The following is a 7,448-nucleotide window of genomic DNA, read 5'->3' as shown; positions in this document are numbered from 1 at the left end:
GGCACTGTTGGCTTTAAGGAGTCTGAGAGGAAGATGCTACCATGGATCCAGATAGTTAACCAGATAGTTAATGAGAGGGGATGGGGAAGAAACCAGTACCACAAAGGGAAAATATGCACCAGGCAAGTTACAGCAAGAGAGGTTCTGATTAGATAGCAGGACAAACTTCCACACACAGAGTGGTCAAACACTGGGACAGGATATTTAGAGGGGTAATAGGAACTCCAGCCTTGCAGATATTGTAACAGCTACATACACCTCTAAACAGCCTTATCTAATATCAAAGCTGGCCCTACTGCAAATCCAGGGCTGAAATCAAGTACCAAGAGGTCTCTCCCAAGCCAGGTTATTTCCTGCTATCTAGCACGAGACTGCACAAAATTCRAGATATACTTAAGTTCCTAGTGTAGAACAACATATTTTTATTCATTTATACAGTTATGACTACAATGTTCTCAGGGCACAGAGCTTTCTTGATTTCAGCACTTACTCCTGAACAAGTTCTAGAGGACCTGGAATGCTTTTGCAAGATCCAAMACATCAATCTGTTCTTTACTGTGGGTTGCTACTGCACGTAAGGACAGTCACCCCTGGCCCTCTATCCAGTAAGCTGCTCTTTCAGATAAAGTAGAGCTTCTAGTATTTAATGCAAGAGGGCAGTATCACGAGAACAGAGGCTTAGGACCTACTGCTTATGAGAGATAAAACCCTGTGTGATACAAAGTCAAAGAAGGGCTGCCAAAGACCAGCCCAAAGCTCCTACATGAACTAAAGATAGAACAGGCAGAAGCAACACCAACCAGTGACCTCACTTTGTTTAAACCTGGAGAAAGCCACCTACAAGTATGATCGGTAACTCCAAATTAATAAAAATAAAAACTTGTCTGCAGAACCAAGGGCTAAGACRTGCTCTTTTCTCAAGAGCTGATGCCTTAAACAACAGCAGACAGCTAAAAAAGACCTATTAGCTACTAGTAAGAGGCAACTTTGCTGAAAGAGCAGCTGTGGGATAAGAACAGATGACAGAGATCAACGTCACTGGATCAAGTACCTCTAACCAAGGAGAATCACACAAATAYTACAGGACAAACATCCAGGGCTGTCCCCCTTCTTTGAATCCAGTGGAGTTTGACACATTCATCAAGGATTTGCTTGCACAAGCCACTTGGAGCAGATGGGTCCAAACACATTATAAATGTCATCTTAAGCAAGGCACCGATCTGAATATTTGATGCTCCGCTCCATCATCTTGTCACAGAAGCTGCCAAATTCTTTTTCAYGCAGGTCAGGGCACCAGCAGAGAATACAACTGCTTCAAGAGGACAATATTATTTCCACACACACAAAAGGGAGTGCAGAAGAAGCTACGCTGGGCTCATATTCTTTCTAGTGGCTCAAAGAGCTAACAGAGCAGAACGGAGTCAATATTAGTCATTCCTGAGGAGAACATTAACACGCAAGTTAGGGAAGGATCAAATAGTCAAGGAGCATCTCTTGAGTGTTAAGTATTACCACAGAAGGCCATAAATCTCTCTTCAGAGATCAGTGATGGCAATAAGTTACATACTCAGCTGCAATGTTGGATAACACTATCTTCTTTCATCCTCCAAAACCAATGTCCTGATTATCTGATAAACTTTGACTTGAACTACAGCCTTTGAAAAAAAATGGATCCTTTTCCAACCTGTGATCTGAAAAGTCCTTGAATGGCTCTACAAGATTTTTGTGAAACAAAAAGGCAAGCTAAATCTAAAGATCATATTCACATCTGCACCTCAATTGCCATTCGCTGTGCTGCATTTCTCCGTTTCTTCCTTGCACAAGCTGCAGGTTCACCACAGAATTCACTGCAGCTATGCAGAAAGCTCACCTGCTATGAGTGCTAGGAACACAGTGGAAAATAGCAGGTAGGCTGGACGCTAACTGTACTTTCGGAGACTCCAAAGAACAGAAATGCCAGAGCCAGGGCTACTCTATCTGCCCACTTACAAAGAGCCTGGAGAAACTCGAATCATCAAAGTCAAGTTAAAGACACTTAGGCTGAAAGAACTCAACTGCAAAGAGCACTGGGGTTGCATGGAAATTATCTGTGCAACTGAGACAAGCCTTAAGTTTAGGCTTTCCCCTTCCTATCTTTCTGATGTATCCAAAACGTTAAGAATMAATTTTAGATTTCAGCAATCTCTACCTAGAGCAGCTTAATCCCTTGGCAGGCTGCARGTCTCACTGTAACCTTCTGGAAAGCTTAGATGTGCCAAAAACAGTCAGACCTCCAGGGTTATTGGTAGACAACAAGTTGAATCCAAGTCAACAGTTTTCTGAGACTGTTTCATGCTCTTGATCCAAAGACATTAAGGAAAAAAAAAAAAGAAAAAAGAGACACACACACACACACACCGAACATTCATATCATGCTGCAATGGTTAATTACCTTCACTGAGGAAAGCCCAAGGYCTAAGCAACAATTTGTACCCAAATAAATTAAAATGATTTCTCATCAAGATTAAAACTTCCCTAATATCCAGTTTTAATCTTGTCAAGAAGATACATGAAAATGCTCATCAGGTCACCCCTCAGTTTTGCTGCTAAACTAGCACAGCGATTGCTTAATGTTTCATTGCATGGCATCGTTTTAGAGGTTACGCTGCCTTGCTGCCCCTGTTCCTGTCTCCCGATGCCCTTTGAAATGCTAACACCTGAACAACCTGCGTTGTATTTTGGTGAKGACTTCGCCCCAGGCCACACAGCTAAGAACGCTATCTCTACTCATTCTATTAACAATTTGGAAAAATAAATAAAAATCACATTAGGTTCTGTGTCACAGCATCACCTTCGAAACTCAGGTTTAAATTGCTTATCCCCCTCTACAATGCTCTTCAGCCCCTGCCTTCTAGGGTGCTGTTTGCTGTGATTTACTTTCAGTTGAATTCCGTTGCTCCCAGATGTGCAGATTTACAGTTGGCAGCTGTAATGCACAAGTTTAAGGGACTCCAGCTCACAGTCACCATGGCTGCCTTATTCTTCATGTCACGAATCACAATTTCATCATTCAGAAGCTTTGTATCAACAGAGATTTTGCACTAACAAATCACTAATGAAAACAAATTATGACAAGCAAGTACTGGCTGTTGTTTAACATCCCTGGAAATGATTCAGTCTTGCACTCCCATGGACTATTCATGAACCAAATGACTGGATTTCACACACTCATTTTTATTTCTGTAATGGTATCTTGCTTAATTTTAATTTGATAAAGTCTTTGATAAAAAATGAACAAGTTCTGGTGTTGAAGTCACATACGGTAAAATTAATTATATACTTTTCTTGTTTATTAAATCCTATACTAACAGCAGAGCTGGTATCAACTTAAACTGCACATACATGCAGCAACATCTTACAGCACTAGTCAAATCCCCAAGGCAGCTCAGGGGTTTCTCTCTGTRCAGCGCTACTGTCACCGACTGCCATGTTCTTCCATCTCTAATACCGCTACAGCAACACTTCTCCCGTTTCCTGGAATTTCCCCAGCACTCCAAAGGGTGTTTGTATTAAATACACACTGCTGCTTCCTTCACTATGGCTAGCAAAGTGTCAGTGTAAGAAGTGGGGCAAAAAAGATTAGTCATCACAAACATCTCTCCTTCTATCCAACATGAATAAAGTACTTTTAACATAAATAGGATTTTCAGCAGCTTTCAATACTACAGCCTAATTCTAAATACGTACGGAGGGAGTAAGGATTAATATAATATCCAATTAAGCTAAACAATATTCCTTATGTAACTGGAAATAGCTACTTTGTCCTTCTCTAGCTATCGAGTGGTTACTTTACCTGCCAATTTTGGAGACATACAAGTTCCTAACAATGTTTCATATTAATAGAGACAGAGGTGTAACTCATGCTCCAAACACCATGCATTTGGGGTTTGGTTTTGCTGGAATTTGACAAGCTCAATGGGGTCAACATATATTTTTAGGTTCTAGGGAAGAAAAGAGAACAAAGGTAAAGTAAGATTTCTTATCAGTATAATAAGAACGTAGTTGGCAGTCTCCAATCTGCTCTACATTTCAGCAGTTTTAGAAACTTCATGGGTTTATTTCTATCGCAAAGAAATAAGATTATGCTGTAAGGAGCAAATGCAGTTAGCTGACGGGCAAGACAAGATGTGTCCGGGCACACTATCCACACTACAGGCTGCAAAGAAAACACCCTGCAACAAAACCACCTTGCAACAGTGATGRATTGCTACCCAAGAGGAGCTTTTCACTGCGTTATCCAGTCAGCAAATGCTACCTGATCACTGCTCCTCTTGTGCTTTTAACACTGACCTCTTTGCTATCAACATCAGGAAACAGAGCACACTGAAATCCCAAGATGTTTCACACTGACAATTAGGATGGCTAAAACTGAAAGGTTCATAAAAACAGAATTTATGGGTCTTCTACTCTTCGTTTTGTTTTCTATTGTTAATCAAAGAATACTAAGATCAATCAGCTGAGCATTTAATTTTCTATATTAAATATCTGGCTAGAGTAAGTCTGACACATTTAATCTTTGAATGATGGGGTTATGGGAGAAGAGTGGGGGAAGCAGCAGAACAGCATTTAACACAATTCAAATATTGCTCAGTACAAAAAAAGCACCATTCTGAGTTACAGTCAAAGGGCAGAAAAGTTTCTAACTTTTGCCAATGACCATGAAAAACATAATTATGAACGGTAAATATGACCTTTAAACAAAAACAAAAAAAAAGGAATCAAGGATCTATGTCTGTCCTGGATCACACAGCACTGTGAAGCAGCAGAGTTACAAACTTCATTGAACTAGCTCAACAAAGACTGAACTGGGCACCTGAACAAGAGCCAAACGGATGAACAGAGCTTTAAAGTCAAGCAAACAAGTCAGTGCAGTTGAGTAAGTTAATACAAACAAAATAACCCCAGAGTCAAAGCTTTGGTTTCTTTTAGCTACACTGTGGAAGTTGAGGACTAGCAGCAGTTCAGTGCACAAATTTATGTGAGGAGATAAAAGCACACACAGCCACAGGAAGGAGAGCACGTTATGATCTACAGCTCTGCTACTCTTTCACACGTTCTCTCTCTGATGCAAAAGGGCTAAGGGAAGCAGGAGCGGCCAGGAAAAGGTCTTGCAATGTGAAAGTTCTGCAAATACAATCAATGGGTAGAAGAAACACCCGACTCCACAGTGGAGCAGCGCCAGGGTTACACCCCACGCACGTGACTTTTTCACCCTCCGCAGATTTGACTTCTCAGATGTCCCCGAGATGCCTTCCCTGAAAGGCTGGAGACCGCATCCTCCACCAGATCCCACTCTCACCCAGGGCCATCCCCAGCTGCAGCAGGCTACAAGACATCTCACTTGTCAGCAGCTCCTGGTTACCCCCAACGCCAGGCTGAAGGCCAGGGAAGAGTCTCTCCAGCAGCACCCAGGTGGGAAGCGCAGAAGGGGAGCAGGCTCATTTTGCAATGCCCGTTTGTGATGTGCTGTGCCCCTGCAGCCACAGCAACAACTGAGACCTTGGCTTGTTCTCTCTCTGAAGAAATTACAGCTTTGGGGTTTTGCCTGTACCTTTTGCCTTGGTTTTAACTCACTCAGAAGCATTCCAGGTCTCCAACAGTTATATGGCAGGCTCACAGAAKGGGCGTCACACAGACCCTTAAGGCTAAATGTCCACATGCCTGCTTGCTGTTGTAAGGCAGGAGTCTCTCCAGAACCTGAGGGTACCTATAGACCCACTTAGGATAATGATACACAAGCACTTAAGAACCAGGTTGCTAAGAACCAGAAGAAGACATCCTAAACTCTAAATAAGTGACAAAACAAAAYCCTTTGTGTAATTCTCTACGCTGCTCTTGCCCTGATTCCCAGATCTACCCTCTATGTTGCAAGCACCATTAGCTCTTTCTAGAGAGCAGGCATGGTCTAAAAGGCATCGCTCCAACTTTTCAGGATCACATGCTTAGAGGAAATCAACACAGTAGTTAGGATGATGGGAAGCAGCAGCAGGTCACGTACATGAGGGCTCCTGACACGTAGGAACCAGATTTCCTTCACCAGATAAGCCTGGTAAAGTGTCAAACGATGCTACATGCAGAGTATGCATGGCTGAAACACAGGAAACAGCCTGCAGAGTCTGAAATACCAGAAGATCTTTCCAGAAAGTAAGCCTATGTAAACACTACACACACTTCTCAAATACTGTGAAATAGCGGGAGTACAGAAAACCGTTCAGAAAAGAGCAGGAAGCACGTCAAAAGACGGGAGCTCTGAGAGGCTGCTGCTACAAGTGAGCTAAGCCTAAGCACAAAGCTTAAGGGCAAGTCAGTGCCTCATGTCAGAGAGCCAGGGAGCTTAATGCTCAACCAGACTTCCAAAAATGCCTATCAGAAAAGCAGGAGCTCTTGGGTTTGAAGCACTGAGGGAAAAAGAAAGGAAATTTAAATTCTGGAATCAACTACGCAGAGGAGATTATTGCATAGCCAGTTACTAACTAGCTACAACTAGAATTTTAGGCAAATACAGAACAAACAAAAATAACATGCCAGTTTGGGGCATTTCCAGCGAAATTATAATGGTACCACCAGGCAGATAACCAGCTGGGGCCACAAAAATCCRTAACCACACACAGCAGGTAACTGCAGTCCACGTGCAAGACCCGGCCTGCTAAGGCTAAAAGCAGTTCTTGAAATAGCCCTTTCCCTCCACAGCACCGTGGGCACGAGCTGCCCGCGAACTTGCCCTGCAAGGACAACTCTCCATGCGCTCCCTGAAATCCTAGAGCCAGTTTTGCCCAGTTCTGGCACACGGGCACTCGGAGGGGGAAAGGAGCTCGCGTTTTCACCTTCTACTCGGACATTTTCCTTCAAAAACGTGCCAYAAAGTTCTGCAGGTGTAAGTGAAACCACTCCATTCATTCCAATAACCTTTCCCAGATATGTATTAAGTAGAGAATATGGTAAAATTGCATGAGCTCCACGCATCGAGGGGAGAAAAACAAAGYGAAAGTAAAAATTCTGAATTGGCTTTAGAAAAAAAACACTAGTTTGTCCTTGTATGCTCGATTTGCTCTTTGCTTAACTCCTATTAATATCTTCTCCATTTAACTAAGAGGTTAGGAATATTTTAAATAAAAACTTCAACCCGAACACAGTTTGGAGCTATTCCTTATACTCAAAGTACTTTGGCGGGTCCAACAAGCAGAATAAATCACAGAATTTAGGAAAAGGGGTTAGAGGCCCSGCATGGAAGCGAAACACACGGATTCTGGAAGAGGCAGATACAGTATTTCAGATATTTTTAGTAACATCTCTGAAGTTTAGTAAGAGAGGGTAGGGGCCATGGCGTGAAGGGCCACGCATGAAAAATACTGTTTAAAAAAAAAAAGGAAGTCACAAACAGGAAAGCCAGCTGGTTTTCACCAGCAAGC

The sequence above is a fragment of the Nothoprocta perdicaria genome, unplaced genomic scaffold, assembly GCF_003342845.1.
Source record: "Nothoprocta perdicaria isolate Ctin4 unplaced genomic scaffold, notPer1 scaffold_143, whole genome shotgun sequence".
NCBI lineage: Eukaryota > Metazoa > Chordata > Aves > Tinamiformes > Tinamidae > Nothoprocta > Nothoprocta perdicaria.
The sequence above is the reverse complement of the archived record's forward strand: the minus strand, read 5'-3'. Positions refer to the sequence as shown.